Source organism: Dromiciops gliroides, chromosome 3, assembly GCF_019393635.1.
Source record: "Dromiciops gliroides isolate mDroGli1 chromosome 3, mDroGli1.pri, whole genome shotgun sequence".
NCBI classification, from domain to species: Eukaryota; Metazoa; Chordata; class Mammalia; order Microbiotheria; family Microbiotheriidae; genus Dromiciops; species Dromiciops gliroides.
Window position 1 is genome coordinate 196,730,715 of NC_057863.1, and position 21,115 is coordinate 196,751,829.

General features: G+C 37.0%; 1 pseudogene; it reads left to right on the top strand.

The window, feature by feature from the left end:
- The first annotated feature begins 19,278 nt into the window (after positions 1–19,278).
- On the top strand, positions 19,279–19,434 carry LOC122745908 (annotated as a pseudogene).
- The last annotated feature ends 1,681 nt before the right edge of the window (positions 19,435–21,115 follow it).

Here is a 21,115-nt window from a genome sequence, read left to right on the forward strand (position 1 = left end):
TAAAAACCACAATAATTTCATAATAATATAACAATAACAATATATAGCACTTTAAGGTTTGTAAAACATTTTACATAAATTCTTTCATTTGATCCTCAAAGTACATCTGTGAAGTAGGTGACATTATTATTCCCATCTTACAGATAAAGAAATGGCTTAGAAAGGTCAGGTAACTTGCCCAAGGTCATAAAACTAATAAGTTGTTGTAATAATAAGTGCCTGAGGCAGAATTTAAATTCTGGACTTCCTAATTCCAGGTCTAGCACTCTACTGTGCCAGCTACCTTCAGAAAAAATAGTGAACAAAGTTGCCATTAAGTTTGTTCATGTCCTAAATTTCTGAGACAGTATCCAAACTATAGAACATACAAAGACATAGTAAAGAGGTTATTGAGTGTTAGAATAGTCCATATGAGAAATATTAAATGGAAAATCTTAATAAAGTGAACTAAGCACTAAAATGACCTTAGTGGAGAACAAAAATGCAGAGATGGCCAAATAACAGAAAACGGCCTGCCCTACAAAATAATAGAATGAGAGCACAAAGCTTGGTACAACAATGTGAGAATTACTGATCTCCACAAAAATACAAAGAAACACTCTGGGTATCATATTTCAAGAAACCACACAAGAATATCACCTGGAAGTAATGTGAAGGGAGAGGGGCGGGTCAGTAGAATAAACAGAATGCCATCCAAGAGGGATCTCAGTTTTACCTTTCTCAAAAGAATAGTGACCTAAGTTTAAAACTTCAGTGTTAGTAAAAAGAATCTTACAAACAGCTAAGAGAATGCAGTTCAGCTATCAAAGTTCACCAAATTAAATCGAGTAGCCATGGGTGAGGTGGTTCTTGGATATCCTCATTTAAAGAATTAAACTCCCACACACACAATTTAAATAAAAATAGGATTCAGTTTATTGCAATACAGCAACTGTATCTTAACCTCCCCCATATGAAAAAACTGCCAACTTTTTATAGGACAGAGTAAACAAAAAGAATCATGTTGTCATGGGGTGCAGAACACCCCAGAAGTTCTCTGGGGCACATCAAGGAACCTTTTCCTAGAGAAACTAAACCAGAGGACAGATAATGCCTAGAGAGATAAGCTGAACCAAATCAGACTGAGCTAACTTTGGATTCCTACCCTTCATTCTGGTCTCCCTTACCCTGGGGAGATAAATTTGGGTGTGGCTGCGGCCTTTGTGTCCTGAAGAGAGATCTGTAGGCACCCCTCACCCAATTCCTCTAGTCACTACCAGTGGGGGATGGTCCTCCACTCCTCACCCAATTCCCCCAGCTACCACCAGTGGGGGATGGTCCTCCCTCACTAAAGGAACTTTTCACGGGCAGATGGTCCATCCCCATCAGTCCTCTATAAAAGTACCTTCCAGTCTCCTGTTTGAGGAGATTTGGTACCTCTGAGCCATGTGCTTTGTGCCTATCTCCCCATGAGAAGTCCGAGGATTTCTGTCATGGTTTCCCTCCCCCAACCTTTCCCTTCCCTTGCCCCTAAATAAACTATCACCTGATTCTAACTACTTTTGTGTGCAAGAGGGTGTAATTCTTTAAAGAGGAATTCCTAAGAACCCCAACCCCTAACCCGTACCTCATTTCCCCCCATTACAATGTGAAGGGTCTTCCCTACATCTTGGGGCCTCAGAGGAATATTTTGCTTGCGAATATCACAGTGCCCCCCCCCCAAAAGCTCTATCCTTGGGCTGGGCAGATATCCTGGAGCAGATATCAAGATGTGGAGGAGGCTCTAACCACATTTTATTGCCCCAGAGGTTTACACAATTCAGCTCTTCCTCACTAGGGGAGAGGGCCCTTTCATGCTAAGCAACTGAAAACCAAAACAGTCAGGCCAACCAGGCCAGCATAGCTCTTTCTCAATGTCATTCTGTTATTTTTTTATCCCATCCCCCACCTCATTCTCCCCTCTTTTAATTTCTAAGGAACAGGGCTGAAGATCACTCTTTGGTAACTGCTACCAGCTGGGAAAGGATGTAGAGCTGGCCCTATGGACATCAAGAGCCAATATTACTATAGGGAAAAAGGGGACCAACCAAGAGAGAATCTAAGAACCCCAAGAACTCACACTGGTAACAGAAAGAAATTCAGTTTAGAAAAATCACATCTTATCTTGATATAACTAGTACTTATGCTAATTGGATGCTTTTTCATCCCTAAATTCAATATTACACAAATGATTTTGCTTAAAAATGCTTAATAACTGACAACAAAAACACTCAGGATGGAAGGTATAAATCTAATAATCCCAAATTGTATATTGAAAACAGATTAGACAATGTTTCATATAATAGCATGTTACCTTCTTAAAACAGCTTAAAATCTATCCTGATTTTAAACTATTCTGTTACAAAAGATTCAGAGTGGCAGTATATAACAGATTTTAACTATAATAAATCTTATTACACTTAGGAAGCAGTTGTTATGAGATTCTTCCCTTCCCCTATAGCAGAAACTGCCACATAGATGGAGATGGAGTTAATCTCTTAAATTTTTCCAAATTACATATATATTCTTTTGACCTTAATCTTTTTTTCCAAAATTTTTATATTCAATTCTTTACTTCACAATTTTTATTAAGTATTTTGAAAGTACAACTCTAAATACCCCTTATTTTAAAATAATTGCAATTCAATTCAATTAATCAGTGCCCTCCTCAGGAGGAGCAGAGACAGATGAGGACCTAATCCTCACATAAAACAGATTACAGAATACTTTTCATAAGATGATTTATGCTATGCAAATGAGTCTACATAAAAATTACCAAGTTAACTTCAATTGTAGAAAAGGATTTAGGATAACACTTAAGTAATTAATTTCAAAGCAGTACATATCAAATAAATTGCTTACAACAAAACATGTTTGTACTACAAGATATGCTTTTCATATAGGTGTTATTTCCACATTACATATAAACTGAAAGAAAATTGACTTTTCCATTGTAACACAAGATATTCCATGTTACCTTCCCTAAGAAAATTGAGTGGATTAAAATTCTTTTCTTCAAAACAAAATTAAGGTATTTCTGATTCAGTATTAATTAATAGAATAACAGTTTGGTCTCCAATACTATTGTATCCATAGCCTCAGGTTGTTTTTTTTTTAAACAAAACATTTGAGGACCTTGTTTTATACACAGAAATTGCATAACTGATAACGGACAAATGACAAAGCCAGATATTCATCCACTTTAGTTGTTTAAAATATAGAAAGGAGCAGGGCAGCTAGGTTGCACAGTGGATAGAGCACTGGCCCTGGATTCAAGAGGACCTGAGTTCAAATCTGGCCTCAGATACTAAACACTTACTAGCTGTGTGACCCTGGGCAAGTCACTTAACCCCAATTGCCTCACAAAACAAACAAACAAAATATAGAAAGGACTAGAATTTCTAGGCTAAATAGCTTAAATCTTTTACCTGCATTTCATTATAGTAACCCAAATATTGCAGCATTAACCTAAAGGATGAAGATCCATTATTGTGTTCATACTGATCACATGACCCAATCATAGGAATTTGCCATAAAAGAAGAGGGACAAACTCTTAGGGAATAATGTTTCCCTTAACTTCATTTCTATTCCAGGCAGAAATTGTATAGTTAGCCAATTGCAATGGGCCAGGTGGGATAGTTAACATTCCATGTGTCATTTTAGGGAAATTGAATTAGAAGCATCCTACCTCACCCTTTCCCAAAAGCCTTTCCTGGGGGCAGCTAGGTGGCACAGTGGATAAAGCACCCTCCCTGGATTCAGGAGGACCTAAGTTCAAATCCAGCCTCAGACACTTGACACTTACTAGCTGTGTGACCCTGGGTAATTCATTTTACCCTCATTGCCCAGCCCCCCCCCCAAAAAAAAAATCAAAAGCCTTTTCTGTGAGAATTCTACCTGCAGTGTATGCATGTAAAAACCCCATAGGGTTTCTGGCATCATGGATCATATTAGCTCAACAACCTTTCTTGATAATCATCCCTGGAGTCAGACTCAGAATAATAACAGTTAATGGCCCCATAATGTCTTAAATAGCAAGTTCCAGTAGTCAGTGTTGCAAATGAATTCACCTCTCAAAGATCACATATCCTAAATATCAAGCATTAACTATAATCTCTCATTGAAACAGTAAGAGATTCATCATGAGAAAAAAAATCACAACTTATACATATGAAAAGTTTCAGGTACTAATTTAACTATTGCTTAATACCACCTAACAAATTCAGATCAAAACATCGAGATCTTTCTCACAACTTATTACAGTTAATTTAGAAGCTTTGGTATTTATTTAATATTGATTCAATTGATTCAATATTGCAATAGCAAACTTCCACTTTACCTACCCTGATAATAGAAATATACAACTAAGTGGCAGACATGAATGCAATCTGAAGCAACTGAACTCTGAATCTAGTGTTTCTGTCACTGTATCACGTCCACCTCTGATTTGGGATCCAGAATTGTTGTTGGTGTCACCAAAAACCATTTTAACTCTATGTTTACTTGAGAGACATACTCAGGTTAAGTTTCATTCCCTTTGGTAGAACTAGCAGCTTTCTAGACAATAACTATATAGCTTTTTATCCAGGTCCTATCAAAAAGGAAAATCAGGAACAACTTCTATGTTCAGTTTTACTATGGTTATATAATATTAGTAATAAAATTTAATAATCAGATATTCCCTTTGAGGCCCCTAAAACCACATAATGTATACTGATCTTTTTATGACCATTTCTTTTTTAAAAACAGATTTTATTGACACATCTAGTTTTCACACAGCAATCAATATCTAATCAACATTACTTCCATAGTATCCTCCTTTAAAAAAAATAGTTAAATAAGACCGTCTGATATGGTGACTATTACTGTGGCTATTTAGATGCTTTGTTTTAAAAAATGTATATATGTATTTTTTTTTTTTGCAGAGCAATGGGAGTTAAGTGGCCCAGGGTCACACAGCTAGTAAGTGTCAAGTGTCTGAGGCTGGATTTGAACTCAGGTACTCCTGAATACAGGGCCAGTGCTTTATCCACTGCTCCACCTAGCTGCCACCAAATATGTATATTTTTATAAGTATTTATTACTTTCCCCTTCCATTTACCCCCAATTGAACACTTTTCAAAAAATAAAACCATCATAACAAATATGCAAAGTACAGAAAAACAAATTCCCACACTGATTACATCCAAAAATATATTTCTCAGTCTGCTTTTTAAATCTGTCACCTTTCTGACAGGAGGTGACATGTTTCTTCATTCTTCTGGATTTGTTGTTTATCATTGCATTGAACAGAGTTCTAAAGTCTTTCATAATTGCTATTCTCTATATGTTGTCATTGTTTGCTCACTTCACTCCGCATCAATTCATAAAGGTCTTCCCAGTTTCTTCTGAAACTATTTCATCATTTCTTATAACACAATAATATTCTATTACATTCGTATACCACTATTTGTTCATCCTTTCCCCAAAATGTGAGTGTCTCTCACATACTATATAGTGGAAAGAGTACTCCTTCTAAAGTTGGGAGAACTTGAGTTCAAATCTGACCTCAGACACTAACTAGCTATGTGACTCTGGGCAAATGACTTAACCCTGATTGACTTAAACATCCGGACCATTTCCAGTCATCCTGATATATATCTTGCCACTGGCCCCAGGTAGCTTTGAAGAAGAGAATGAGGTTGGTGACTTTGCAGAGCCCTCCCTCACTTAAATCCAATTCACTAAAAGTCATGACATCACCTCCTGATGCCATGGTCCTCTTCAAAAATGAAGGACAAACAACAACAAGGAGTGTTCCTTTAGTTTCTAGTCTTGGTTAACTATGAAAAAAACTGCTATAAATATTTTTATATGTTGATCTTTTCCTCTTTTTTTGATCTCTTTGAATATAGGCCTAGTAGTATGAAAAAATAATTATTAATAATGGATTTCTTGGGAGACCCACAGATCAGTTTTTAAGTCCTTTCTCCCCCTCACTCCAGAAAGTCCAGTTCTCCTTCATGTGGGACAAACCCAAGGGAACAAAAGAAATTGAGATAGATAATTTTGTCTAGCTCAGTGAAGGACTGATGGGATCAAACCACACCTAGATAATGCACTTTGCCTCATACAAATTGAGTAAGGTCTTTTGCATACTTTTCCCTGTAGTCATCTGTATAGTTCATTTTAATGTGGACCACCTTCAAATCATGTCAACCAATGGAATTGAATGATGCTAACCAATTAGTTTTGATTGATATATAATGACCCACCTCTATCAAAAAAGGATATAAACCTTTGAAAGAGACCACAAGCTTTCTCCGGGTCTTATAGGTCTTCTAGGCATTCTGTGGTCTCCTTGAGACCACATACTGTCTCTCTGGGAGAAAGCATGGGTCTTTTGGGGCTTTTCCCCTGCTGGTACTAACTGGCACACTGAAGCCCCCTCCCTGCTTTCTCTACCACAAGGCCTAAGACCATGTGAAGTAAGGGAGATGTGGTCAATCCTTTACTAGTATATAAATTAATAAAATAATAATATGTTTACTCCAAACAGATATAGCAATAGTAATTATTGAAAAAAAAAAAACGCCACAACAGTAGTAACACTTTTGGGTCAAAATATATATACACTTTGGTAACTTTCTGGGTGTAAGGATTGGAATGATGCCACCTACTGGAGACTTGCTGTGGGAAAGCTCCACCATGAGGAAAATGCCTCAGAGGCATTGTGGCTTTTCCTTGGTGTCAGGAAATGATGTTTGCTCATGGGTGCTGTCTATCAAGGCTACCAGCCAATCAACTTGAGGAGCCTCCTATGGTCTGGGAGGAGACAGGAAGGAGGAAAGGGAGCCTGCGTGGAGAGCTCTGGGGCTTTTTGGGTTCCTGACTGGATGGTGGTGGCGGCAGAGGACTTCACAGGAAATTTGAGGAAAGATAGGAATGCCAGGCTGTTGGAATTCTGTTCTCAATCTTTTTCTTTCTATTTTCCAATAAACCCTTAAAAACCTAAACTCATTTTATCAGTGATTTTAGTCAGTTTCCCCCAAAACTGGGGGAACAGATTAGAATCCACATTTAGAATCTTAAATTACACATGGGTATGGGAAGGCCCTCTAACTTTTCTCCATGTATAACATTTGCTTTTGTATTTAGATATATTTTGTTTACTATTGTAAAGAATTAATTGTGATTTAGAAGCCCCAGTGCATGCCCTGGCCAGGACTCAGGCGCCGCACGCCCGTGTAGGCACAGTGCTGACCCCTATGTAGGCCCAGCCAAATTATAATGATGGGAAGCCGAGTGAGGGCAATCAGGTGATCTTTGGCGTGTGGAAGCTGGGAGGCTGGGTGTTCTACAACCGTCTGTTAATTCTGTCAATCAGGGATGCCAGCCAATTAGCTTCAGGCTGTGTGTCTGTCTGCCTGTTTCCTGGGAGAGAAGGGGTTGCTGGTAAGGAGAAGGGAGGAGATTCATCATTTTGGCATGTGAGCTTGAGAGAGACAGGACACAGCTGTGTGCTCTGCTAAACCCAGGGTGGTGGTATGATTGCAGGTCGTATAATTTTCCTTTCCCCATTCCCTTTTTTCCTTGTCTTTAATTCTACTAATCTTACTTGTGTTTTGAAGTTCATTCTTGTTAATAAACCCTGTTCTGTTTTTGAAAGAGGCTGTTAATCTCCTCCCTTGCCCCAATATTGCAGCGAGCCACCTAACACTCCCCAATTAAAATTTGGCCCCCTACACTATATTAAGGAAAAGTCCATTTATTCTTAAACTTTCTAGTGTTTTTAACAGAAAAAGATATTGGATTTTGTTAAAAAGTCTTTTCAACAACTATTGATATAGGTATGTGTTTTTTAACTATTTATATGATTAATTTATTTTATTATATTTATACTTTTCCAAATGTTGAACCAACCCTGAATTCCTGACATAAATACAACCTATTCATAACACATAATCTATCTTTTCTTAATCTTGATAGTTTATATTTTTGTAAGTATTCACCCATTTCCTCTTATCAGTTTTATTACATACATTTCTGATAATTTTCTTTATTTCCTATTGACTTTTTTGTTTGTTTTGTTTTGTTTTTAGTGAGGCAGTTGTGGTTAAGTGACTTGCCCAGGGTCACACAGCTAGTAAGTGTTAAGTGTCTGAGGCCGGATTTGAACTCAGGTACTCCTGACTCCAGGGCCGGTGCTCTATCCACTGCGCCACCTAGCTGCCCCCCTATTGAGTTTTTATGAATTTTCCTTTTCCAGTTTTGATGCAAGCAATTTGATTTTCATCCTGTTTTAATCATACCTGATAACTCTTTTACTAGCATTTAAAAAAAATAGTTATATCATTTTTTTCTTTCAATTTTAAGCTCTTCTTTAATTTTAAGAATTTTATACCCTAAATGATTAGTTGGAGGTTTTTGCTTTGTTCATTTTTTTAGTTGTGTGCCCAGTTCATTGATTTATTCTTTCTATCTTTTGTTGAAAGCATTTTGAGATGTATATTTTCCCCTAAGAAATACTTTACCAACAACTCATAAGTTTTTGGTATTATTATATCATTTTATTTTATGAAATTTTCTATTATTTCTATAATTTTTCCTTTGATCCACAAGTTCTTTACAATTTAGTATTTAATATTTTTTTTCAAGAGCCATTTATTTAATATGATTTTTATTGCATTGTGATCAGTGAATAATGTATTTGGTTCAGGTCTTTATGTTTCAAAATGTGGTCAGTTTTTGTAAAGATGAGATGTATGGATGGCAAACATAAATTCCTTGATATTCCCATTCACTAATTGACAGAAAACTATCATCTCTAATTTTTCTAAAGTTCTATTAAATCTTTAACTTCTTTCTTGTTTATATTTGTCCAGGTCTGAAAGCAGTATATTAAAGTTTCTCACTCTTATAGCTTTACTATCTAGTTATCCCTCCAGTTTGAGTAACTTTTCCTTTAAGTATTTTAAATTCTATGTTACTAAGTACCCATATGTTAAATATTTATATTAATTCATTATCAAGTGTCTTTAACCATGCTATCATTTCTCTGATTATCTTTTTATTTTATGTATTTTTGCTATTGTATTATCTCTTATGTTCAACTCTTCCTGACCCAATGAACTTGTCCATAGGTTTTTCTTGGCAAAGATACTAGAGTGGTTTTGCCATTTCTTTCTCTAGTGTATACCCATTTTGCAGATGAGGAACTGAGGCAAATAATAATTAAATGATTTGCCAAGGTTCACAGAGCCAGTGATTTGAACTCAAATTTTCCTGACTCCATTACCTACCTTTCCCCTCCTTCCTTTTTTGAGTTCAATGAAAGTATAATAGAATTTCACAATCCTCATTTAACTCTGTTTGAATTTTTATGTTTCAAATGTATTTCATATAAACAACATATTGTTAAATTTTGTTTTCTAACCCATTCTGCTATCCTCTTCTGATTTATGAGTCAGTTCATCCCAATCACTTTCATGTTTTTGATCCTGAATTGTGTATTTTCATCTATTCTTTCATTCTTTCCTTCCCTGGCTCCCACATCCTTTTTTACAAATAAGAATGTAATCACAGGGAGGGAGTTTGTCCAACATATGTGTTCTATAAATAAAAATTACCTGTTTATGTTCTGTTGTAGCTCTTCTCTTCCAATCATTCCACCCCCAATCCCAGGGTTTTTCTCTTTCTTCCCTTTCCTCTCTCCAAATTCAACTTTATTTTCCTTGTGACTATTATCTTTCCCTTTTCATATCAATGTCAATAGTTTGCTAATATTTCTTTTGAAAATCATTTGTTCATATCATTTGTCCATTCCCAATAGATTTTTAAATATCACATGTTTAAAAAATTTCCAATCCAAAATTTTCTTTTAATTTTTTTTAAGTAATTTTCTCTGACCCTTGACTTGTTATAAATTTTCTCTCCACCATTATTGTGAAGATATGGCATTATTCTCATATATAAAATGTTATGTTACTTTCATATTTGGATAATTTATGCATATGAAATTTATTGAATTTTATGACATAAGACATTTGGCCAGTGGTTGTAATAATTACCACTTATGTCACTGTATCCCATTATTTTAAAATTCTTTATTTCTTCCTGTTTAATATTAATTTTCTTATTTCTTAAAGTTCTTTAGCCTGTGAAATTCCCTTTTATTGATCTAGCTTTATTAGAATGATGTCTGTAGATTCATTTCTTTTATCATTATTTATCATGACATACACCATTCATGAACACTGAATGTTTTTCTAGTTGTTTGTCTTTTTTATGTAAATAAAAATTTTTACACATTTATTTAACATGGAACTGCTCCTTTCATATTTTCTTCCTGGGTGTGTTAGTAAACTGAAAAAAATACTGGGGCTTTTTTGTATTTGTATTTCATATTTTGCTAGTTTGATCTTGTTATTATCTTCACTGAATCTAGATGGCATTTAAAAAAATCTTATGATTTGCAACGGGGATATATTTTCCTTTTTCTAAAATTTATTTCTTTAATCTCTTTTTATTATCTTATTCCTATAACTAGCATATTCTACTACAGAAAGTATGTACCTACTTTGTCTCTGAACTTATTGCACAAGCTTCCTACAGTAGTTTTTCCATTATGAATAATAAAAGATAATGTTTTGAATTTTTTACCATTTTAACTATGCCTAAGATTTTAATGTCTTTTTAAAAAGTAGCATATCTTATAAATTGTTCATCTATTAATATAATAATATTTTTTGCTTCCTAATGTTGTTACTTATGTTAATTTTTCTCTAATTTTGAAGCAGTCTTTCTTTTCAGTATAAATCCAACATGATAAAAATGAGTAAAATTTTAACTATGTTTCTTGTTTTTCAAAAAAATCATTATTTAAATTTGTTTACATCAACATTCAATGGAATATAGCACCATTTATTAATTAGTGACAGGGGCAAGAACTTGGCATAATGGAAAGAGCACTGGATCAAGTCAGAGGACCTGAATTATATTTCACCTTGCAATATGTATATGATTTTCAGCAAGTTACCCTCTTCTGTAAAATGAAGCAGTTGGACAAAATGCCTTCCATTTTTAGACCTATGAACTTGTGATAATTATTTGCTCTATTACTCTTTGATTTGTATCTGGAACATACTAGCCTCATAAATGAAATTTGGGAGAGAGCCTTTTTTTCTCTATTATTAAAGATAATTTATGTACCATAGAGAGCTTCTGTAAACATATTTATTAATCAATCAACAAATATTTATGAAGTGCGTACTATGTGTCAGGTACTGGCAAACACTGGGGATACAAAGAAATATAAGACAGAAGCTGTTTTTAAGGAGTTCACAGTCTAATTGGGGGTGGAGGAGGGGGAGGGTAGAGAACTACGAGAAAACGATTATGTACAAAGATATGTGAAGGCATGAACATTAAGGGGGATCTAGAAACGTTTCTTGTAAGAGGTAGGATTTTAGCTAGGATTTGAAGGAAGCCAGGAAGCAGAAGTGGATGAATTCCATTTATGTTGCACAGCCAGTGAAAATGGCCCCTGTTCCTGGATCACAGAGTACATTGGGAGTTGAGGGGGGAGGGGAAATATAAGGGATAAGAAGACTGGAAGGGTAGAAGGGAACCAGATTATGAAGGGCTCTGAATGCTGGAAGTAATAGGGAATCACTAGAATTTATTAGGGGCAGCTACATGGCACAGTGGGTAGAGTGATGGGCCACAGTCAAGAACACTCATCTTCCTGAATTCAAATCTGATGTCAGACACACTTACTGGCTGTGTGATCCTGAGCAAGTCACTTTCACTCTGATGCCTCAGTTTCCTCATCAGTAAAATGAGCTGGAGAATGAAGTGGCGAATTACTCCAGTATTGCCAAGAAAACCCCAAATGGGTTCCAGAAGAGTCGGACATGACTGGTAAACAAAACAAAACAAAACAAAACAAAACAATATGCCTGAACAACAATTACAAGAATTTATTATGGGAGAGGTGGGGATGACATGAGTGGACCTGTGCTTCTGTGCTTTAGGAAGATCAGTTTGTCAGCTGAGTGAAGAATGGACAGGAATGGGGAGAGACTTTAGGCAGGGAAACCAATCAAAAAGCTTTTGAAGTAGTTCAGGCATGAGATGGTGAGGGCTTACATCAGGTTGTTGTCTTTCTATGGTACTTAGCAACAGATGGATATAATGGATAAGAGAGAGATCAGAATTTTTCCCCCTTTGGTAAGTTATGACTTGCTTTTCTAAGACTTAATAGAATATAGACTTGAGGACAGGGGCTATCTCACATTTACATTTGTATCCTCAATGCTTAGCATAATCCTGGTTACATAATATGTGCCTAACATATTTTTTAAAAAATTATCTCTATTTTTTAAAATTAATTTTTGTATTCATGAATTTTCTTTAATTCACTACTTTGTTGGCATTGTCAAAAAAAAGAATTCTCCCCCACAGAAACAGAGTGTATATCTAACAGAACCAGACTGAAGCACAGTTTGATAAACTGCTCTCCACAGAGACAGAGTAAAGGACACCAGAAAACTGTCCCTTATGAAAACAGAGTGACAAAGCTAGTTCCCCATGAGACAGAATGAGAAGTCAAACAGACTATGTCCTTCACCGTACAGAGTGAAGGGTGTAAAAAAACTATATGGTGCACCCCACAAATGAGAACAAAGGACAGCTCAGTAAGACAAGAAACTATTCATTATTATTCCACTCGGCAAAACACCAGTTTTGCTCCATGAATGCATGGGAGTTAATCAGGAGAGGAGTCCCCTATAACTTACTGAAGAAGAACATGTAAACAATTGAGCCAGGTAATTATTGTGGCAGGGGTGGGGAGTAGGAAGAGAATATGCAGTCTTTTGGACAGTTAAGTTGTATGGCTTCATTACTATGTCAGTCAGGTCCAGTGTCTGAGTAATTTCCTGCTTCCTGGTTTGCAACAAGATGTTCTTCCTTCCATTTGCACAACACAAATCAGCCTGACAGTTCAAGCCTTGAAAACAAATAATGTTTCTAGGAGATGTGAAACGGAGTCTTTGCAGATAAAGATATCTCTTGGAAGGTCCATAAACTACCAAATGGCTCAGTAATATTGGGAATGCAAGACAGTCTCCAGCAGATAAGAATCCTCATGAAGGACCATAAACTACCAAATGGCTCAAGGGGGAGAAGTCTCTGCTATAAATAAGGATGTCTCTGGAAAGTGGTGCATAAATTCCCATTAAATGGCTCAGATTTGCTTCATATGTGCTATTATTGGCCTCAGGATTTTTCTGACTACTTGTGCAACCTACCAGGTCCATTCACTATCACCACAAAGGATTTTTCTATTTTATACAGTATATAACTTACTTTAATAGTGCTTTAAAGTTTTCTTTATTTCCATTCTACTTGATGTAAATTCACTGTTCATTTTTCATTTTGACAATTTGTTTTTCCTCTCCTTTTTTAATGAAATTAAGTTAATACTTTATCAACATTTTTATCTTTTAAAAACTTTATTTTTATTTATAAGGCAAATAGTTTTTATTTTCTGTTTTCTTTAAATGTTAAAATCTTTTTTTGTGCTTGTGTCATAGTAATTTCTTAATTTTCAACTTTTAAAAATTCCATACTCAATCTTTTAATCCTTTTTTATTTTCTTAATATATGCTTTCAGAGATAAATTTTCTTCTAGGGACCATTTTAGCAACAGTCCATGTATTTTGCCATGAAGTTTCAGTATTCTACATAGATGAAACTTGAGTGGAGAAGTCAGATACCAACATCTGTGAGAAAATAATGGGGTTTTGAGACTCCCCGAGGCCCCTGTTAGAGGGCCTAAGAGAGCCTTACCTGACCTTTCTCAAGGCCAGTTAAGAGTCAGGAGAATTTCAAGGGAAATGTAGAATGACCTTGCTGACTATCTACAGGAAATTACCTCATTCAAAACCACACCAACCTGAAAGCTTTCCCCCCCAGAGGGTCCGTCCTCTGTACTTTGACCTCAGCACATACTGCACCTTTAAGTCCAGTAAACCAATAGATTTGAATGATGCTAGCCAGTGCAATGTGAAAAGGCTAGCTCTCCTCCTGACCTCAGAGAGCTTACCCTCACAGACTTGAGGTCTTGGCTGGGACTCTCAAGGAGAGAGGATGTGGCTTTCTATTTCTCTGCCTCTAGATCCTAGATAGGTCTTCTAAACTTTCAGGGCCATATGCTCTATCTTTACTAATATTTAATATGCTTTAATAAGTGCTTAATGCCCCAAAGTGGTGCTATAGCCTCTAATTTCTAAGTAGCAATATATTATCAACCCCAGCTAAGTTTCCCTAAAACTTAGGACATAGATATGGCACCCCATAAATTTTTGTTTTGTTTTGTTTTTGTTTTTGTTTTTTTGCGGGGCAATGGGGGTTAAGTGACTTGCCCAGGGTCACACAGCAAGTAAGTGTGTTAAGTGTCTGAGCCTGGATTTGAACTCAGCTACTCCTGAATTCAGGGCCATTGCTCTATCCACTGTGCCACCTAGCTGCCCCCACCCCATAAATTTTTAATCACCACACATCTATAGGGATACAGTTTCATTCTGACAACTGTGTGGAGCCCTCTATAATGATGCCTCATTGTCCTCTTTTAGCCAGTGGGGATAAAGTAACCCAAGGCAATGAAGGAATAAAGTCAGTAAAAGTAGAGATTGGGGGGGGGGAGCTAGGTGGCACAGTGGATAGAGCAATGGCCCTGAATTCAGGAGGACCTGAGTTCAAATCCAGCCTCAGACATTTGAGACTTAACTAGCTGTGTGACCCTGGGCAAGTCAATTAACCCTCATTGCCCCACCAAAAAAAAAAAAAAAAAAGGAGAGATTGGGTGAGAAAGGATAAAAAATATACTGCCTCCTCTTCCAGCACCCAGAGGGGTATGGAGGTGAAGAGTGACACTGGGGAGGGCAAAGGAGTGGTGCTGCTGCCAACAGATTTTCAGGGAATGAGGGAGGAAAATACGGGAAGAGATTCCTATTCTTTTCCCCAAGATTTCATTCTTGGTTTTCTCTTCCTTTAAAATATAGACTCCTTGAGGGTGGGGTCTTTTCTTTTTGTCTATTTCTCTGTATTTTTTAAATATTTCTTTGTATTTTCAATATTTAACACATAATAAGTACTTAATAAATGCTTTTTTTAAATTAAGTGATATAATTAGTTTCTAAGATTTGTTCTTTGACCTCACTATTTATTCATCATCTAATCTGTATTTATATTTCTATTTCCTGGGGCAGCTAGGTGGTGCAGTGGATAGAGCATCAGCTCTCGATTCAGAAGGACCTGAGTTCAAATCCGGCCTCAGACACTTAACACTTACCAGCTGTGTAACCCTGGGCAAGTGACTTAACCCCAATTGCCTCACACAAAAAAAAGTATATTTCCATTTCTTTTACTAATTATGATTTTTATTGGTTTATGACCACATAGGACACTATTTAATATTTGTACTTATATGGATTCATTCGTGATTTCTCAATCTTATCTATATGCACATGATCAATTTTTTGGGCAAGTCACTTAAACCTCATTGCCCTGCAAAAAGAGAGAGAGAGAGAGAGAGAGAGAGAGAGAGAGAGAGAGAGAGAGAGAGAGAGAGAGAAATAGGAATAACTCTTCAGTAAGCTACTCAATATATTAAGCTATCTACAGATACTTTTACCCCCTATCTAAGGACTCAGTTTTCTCTGCACTTCTTTTAATATATGAAACAATATCAGTGCTAAAGGGTCATTTTAAAATCTCAAATGACCTCCCATCCATCAAAATTGGCCATTTTTTATACCTTACTTCAACTAATTGTACACTCATTACTCTAGCAAGACACCTTGATCACCTGACTTCATTATTATGCTCCTGAAGCTCTGCAATATTCTTAAATCTTACTTTGTATATCATTGAGCTATGAGCACACCTAATGATCTTTTTTTCTTTCTGTTTCACTAGACCTCAATCCCATTCTTGGCTTTCAATATGTTATTCTTAGCTAAGGTCTTTCTCTGGTGTTTAGATTAGTATTTGCTCTTGGTTAGATCACACTTTTCACTTTTCATATCCTTTATTTCTATTTTATTGTTTCTGCCTATATTAGTCTTCAATATAGGAATATACCTTAAATCCCACACAGATTCCAAAATTTAATAACCCTGTAAGAACTTTTACCAGACATTTCTATACTGTCCAATGCTTTCACAGTTATAACAAAAGCAGTAGCCTCCAATACTTGTCTGGCAGGTTACATTTCAATTTTCATTGAAAATTTTAAAACCTCAAGGTCAAGGCTTACCATAAACTCAGTACAAGACTGCATTTAAAAATAAACTATGAAGTGCTTAAAAAAAAAAACTAGTATGATACTGGGTTAAACAAATGGAAGGAATTTTGAGGTACTTAGTTCATTATATTTATTTTTGATTCAATTCTCTTCATTATCAGTTCATTAGCTGTTCAATAAATGAAATAATTTTCATACAGTATACCTATATGTCATTTGAAAATATCAGGGGGAAGACTGTCTCTGTTCTAAGTTACCAGGGAACATAGCTGGGGTTTCTAATATATTGCTATAAATTATAAATTAGAGGCTATTGCACCAGTTTTGGCAGCAAGCATTTATTATTAATTTGACCATGTGTAAACCCAGCATAATATCGGGGGTGGGGCATGGGAAGAAGACCGAAAGCCTTTGCTTAGCTCAAGCCAGTCTCTGGTGCTAGAGAGTAAGAGAGGCAAGAGCACATGGCCCCAGAGTTGAGTGGTCCTACATTACCTAGAGCTAGAGAAAACCCCAGCCAGGGGGCTGGAGAGAGAGCATGTGGCTGGTTCCCTAGGGGTTCCCTGGGCAACAGAACATAAGCCTCCTGTGGACCAGAGGAGGGGTGGCTCTTACACACTGCTCAAAGCTAGTTGGCTAGCATCATTCAATTCTATTGATTAATGGGACCTGAGGGTGGTCCATATCAAAATGAGTTGTACTGTGCTGAGCTCAAGGTCTGATGAAAGACAGACCCTATACTGAGAGTTTGATTTGCATTTCTATTGTCTCTGGGCTGACTCTGAGAAACCAGCCAGAATTCCTGAGGGAGGGGGATGGTCTCTAGGTCCCCCAAAACCCATTATTAAGAATTGTTTTCTCACACCTAAATAACACACTTTGGTTGGTGTTCTTTAGATTTATTCTTTAAGATTCTTTAGTAAGTAGGAGAAACATTAATAATGGTATCAATTTGAGTTTTATTGATATCAGCCTTTTTTTTTAATTAAAAAAATACTTGAGTACTTCCTATACCAAGTCACTGAAGGGGATGCTATACCAGTTGTGATCTCTCTCCTTGAAGAATTAATGATTGATTGATTGATTGATTGATTGATTGATTGATTTAGAGATGCCTAGATCCAGGCTTCTTAAACTTTTTCCACTCATGACCTCTTTTCACCCAAGAACTTTTTATCCAACCCCAGGTATATAGGTATATAAAATAGCTATACATAACCTTTTACTGTTGCCAAATTTTCCTTGACCCACCATTTAAGAAGCTTTGTTCTAGACCATGGCTTGAGGCACAGAAAAGTTAAGTGATTTGCCCAGGGTAAAACAGACTATAAATGTCAGATGTAGGACTTGAACCCAGGTTTTCCAAGACTGGCTTTCTATACACTGAACTATATTGCTTCTCTGTTTGAAGTAAGCACTTCTAAACAATTTTAATCACAGTTATGTTTTTCTTTTATAAAGTTATTTTCTTCATAATTCTTCCTGCATAAGCTCCACATGAGACAAATTTATTCTATAAATATACAAAAGGTGAATCTAGTGGTTGGAGTTACAGTCCTCAAAGAGAAATTATCTTATTTACTTTTTAATAAATTGAATATCACATTTCCCCCTCCTATACAATTCATATGAATACAAATTGCTGGCTAGCTGTTCCCTGCAATAGTTGAAGTCTTAGCTTTGTAAAATTCCCCTTACTACCTACAGACCACCTGCCAGGGCACTACAATATGGCCTGGGAGACCACCTTTGGTAATGAGATAGTCATTATGGCTTCCTGCCCATTTAATCTTTAATTTCTGGACTCTCATTGCCAAATTGTAAGAAAACTTTATGGTTTAGGGACAGGTGCTAACCTAGAGTTCACTTGATAGTCTTTAAATAAAAGTGATTTTCAGCCACTTCTAGGGGGTTGAACTAGTAGCCTAGAGGTAAAAGAATCTAACTTTTGTAACTAATTTCCTGAGAATGCTCCCTCCCCACTCAGCAATTAGTATAGTATCACTGGATCAAAGAGTATTGGGTATGATGTCAAGGTGAAAGAAAACTGGAGAGGAAGGATTAGGATATGAAGGGCATTGAAAGACAAACAGAGGATTATTTATTTGATCCTGGATATGATGGGGAATCACCCTGCTTTTCATTAGCTCATAATTTATTGAAGGAGACAATATGCAATAACTCTGTACAGAAAAAACATTATATACAGAATAAAGAGTAAAACAGAGCAAGGGTACTAGAATTAGGAGAGGTTGAAAAGGCTTTCTGTAGAAGGTGGGATTTAAGTTGGGACTTCAGGAAATCAGAGAAAGGAGAAATGATGAGGGAGAGCATTCCAGGTGCGGGGGACAGCCTGAAAATGCCCAGAATCAGAATATGGAATTTCTTGTGTGAGGAACAGCAATGAATATAGTATCACTGGATCAAAGAGTATTGGGTATGATGTCAAGGTGAAAGAAGACTGGAAAAGTTAGGGGAAGGATTAGGACATGAAGGGCATTGAATGACAAATAGAGGAGTATTTATTTGATCCTGGATATAATGGGGAATCACTGGAGTTTACTAAGTAAGGAAGCTGACATGGTAAGACCTATATTTTAGAGAAATTACTTTATTGTCAGAGGTGTTACACATGTAAAATGGAGACTGGATATAAGAGGTGAGATATAGGAATTGAGGAGTACATTCTAGGTCATAAGCCTGGGGGAGCAGAAGGATGCTGATGGGGGCAGCTAGGTGGTACAGTGAATAGAGTACTGGCCCTGGAGTCAGGAGTAACTGAGTTCAAATCCGGCCTCAGACACTTAACACTTACTAGCTGTGTGACCCTGGGCAAGTCACTTAACCCTCATTGCCCTGCAAAAAAAAAAAGTCTGGACTCAGAAGGATACTGATGCCCTCAAAAACAATAGGGAAGAGCCGGTTGACCTCTCTCTTCTTTGGTTGGTCTCCTGTTTTCTCTGCAGCCATGGTAACCTCTTGGAGACAGGCTGTACTCAGCTATATCCAATATTCCTAGATCTGTGCAAAAGCAGTAGGAGATGCATTGAAGATTGAATTCAAAGCAAATGCTGAAAAATCTTCTGGCAGCATTGTAAAAATAGTGAAAGTCAAAAAGGAGTAATGTAACCTGACTAATGCTACATTTTCAAGGCAAAGATTTTCAGTTATATGTTATGGCAGACTGGAAACTGTTTCACTTCATGTTTTGCTATTGAGAGGAAAATACCTGTCTGTGTAGACTGAAATGCCAATAAACTGAAACCTGGTTCTATATACATACATACATACATATGTGTGTGTGTGTGTGTGTGTGTGTGTGTGTGTGTGTGTATGTGTATGTGTATAGATAGATAGATGGATAGATATAGTAGGTGGCTAAAATTGTCCCTGAATGTGCTGCCCCTCCCCCAGTGCAACTTCTCTCCCGTAACCGCCCCACACAGAGACCTCAGGAGCCCAAGCCCCTCTCAGTGGGGATACCTACATAAGCCTCACACAAAGGACAGCTTCCTCTGCCGAGCCCTGGCTCATGAAGGCTTACTGCTGTGGCCAACCTTGGGCCCAGCCCTGGCAACACCAACGAATTAGCTTGGCATGTGTAGGCGCAGCTTGAGTTTCAGGAGGAGAAAGAAGGGTATATATTCAGGAGCAGAGGTAGTGAAAGGAGGTCGCTATGGTGAAGAGGGGGTCACTACAGTGAAGCGGGGGTCACTACAGAGAGAGAAGTTAGAAGAGGAGGATGCTACAGGAGAGCTACAGAGACAGTGAGAGATGCTAGGAGGGAGAAGACCTAGCGAGAAAGTAGAGACGCTGAGAGGTTGGTGGGAGAAGAAGCGCAGGGGACCTGAAGTGAAGGAGAAAAAGAGCGAAAGGGAGAGGTCTGAGAAAGTTGCAGAGGACTGAAGGCAAACCAGTCCAAGTGAGGTGTGTCTGCAGCAGAGACAGCCAGCATATCCTCAGGCGAGAGAGGCAGCAGCAGCAGGAGAGAAAGTTAAAAGAGAGTGTGAGTCCATTGGGGTCAAATTTCAGGTTGTATATCTTGCTTTCCTGTATTCTTATTTCTGAATTGGTTCTCATAAATAAATTCTTGTGCTTTAATTGAAAGAGGCATTTTCTTATCAATTTGGGAGAAGCAGTGGATAATTTAAAAATGTCTCTTGCAGACTGGCTTAGGCAGCTAATAGCCAGCTATAGCTAATATAACAGCTAAAAACAGTCAGATAGCCAGCTAGGAGTTCACAGATTAGGGCCCAGTTAATAATAGTATATATATATATATATATATATATATATATATATATATATATATATATATATATATATATGGCAATGGGGAAATTTGAAAAGAGGGAATTGTTGGGGGGGGGAACAAGTTCAGTTTTGGACATATTGAGTTTAAAATATCTATGGGACATCCAATCTGATATGTCTAATAGGCGGTTGAAGAGGGGAGACTGGGAGTCAACAGAGAGTGTAGGACTGTATAGGTAAATTTGAGAATCTTAATGCATGGGAGCTGATGAGATTGCCAAGTGAAATAGTATAGAGGGAGAATAGAATAAGACCCAGGGTAGAGCCCTGTGGAAAGCCCCGTGGTTAACAGACATGACCTGGATAAAGAATCAGCAAAAGAAACTGTGGTAAGGACTAGTCAGGTAGGAGGGCAACCAGGAGAAAGTGTTGTCCTAAAATCTTAGAGAGAAAAAAATATCAAGAAGGTTATTGACAGTGTTAAAGCCTTCAGAGAGGTTAAGAAGGATGAGGATCAAAAAGAGGACATCAGATTTGGCAATTAAGAGTTT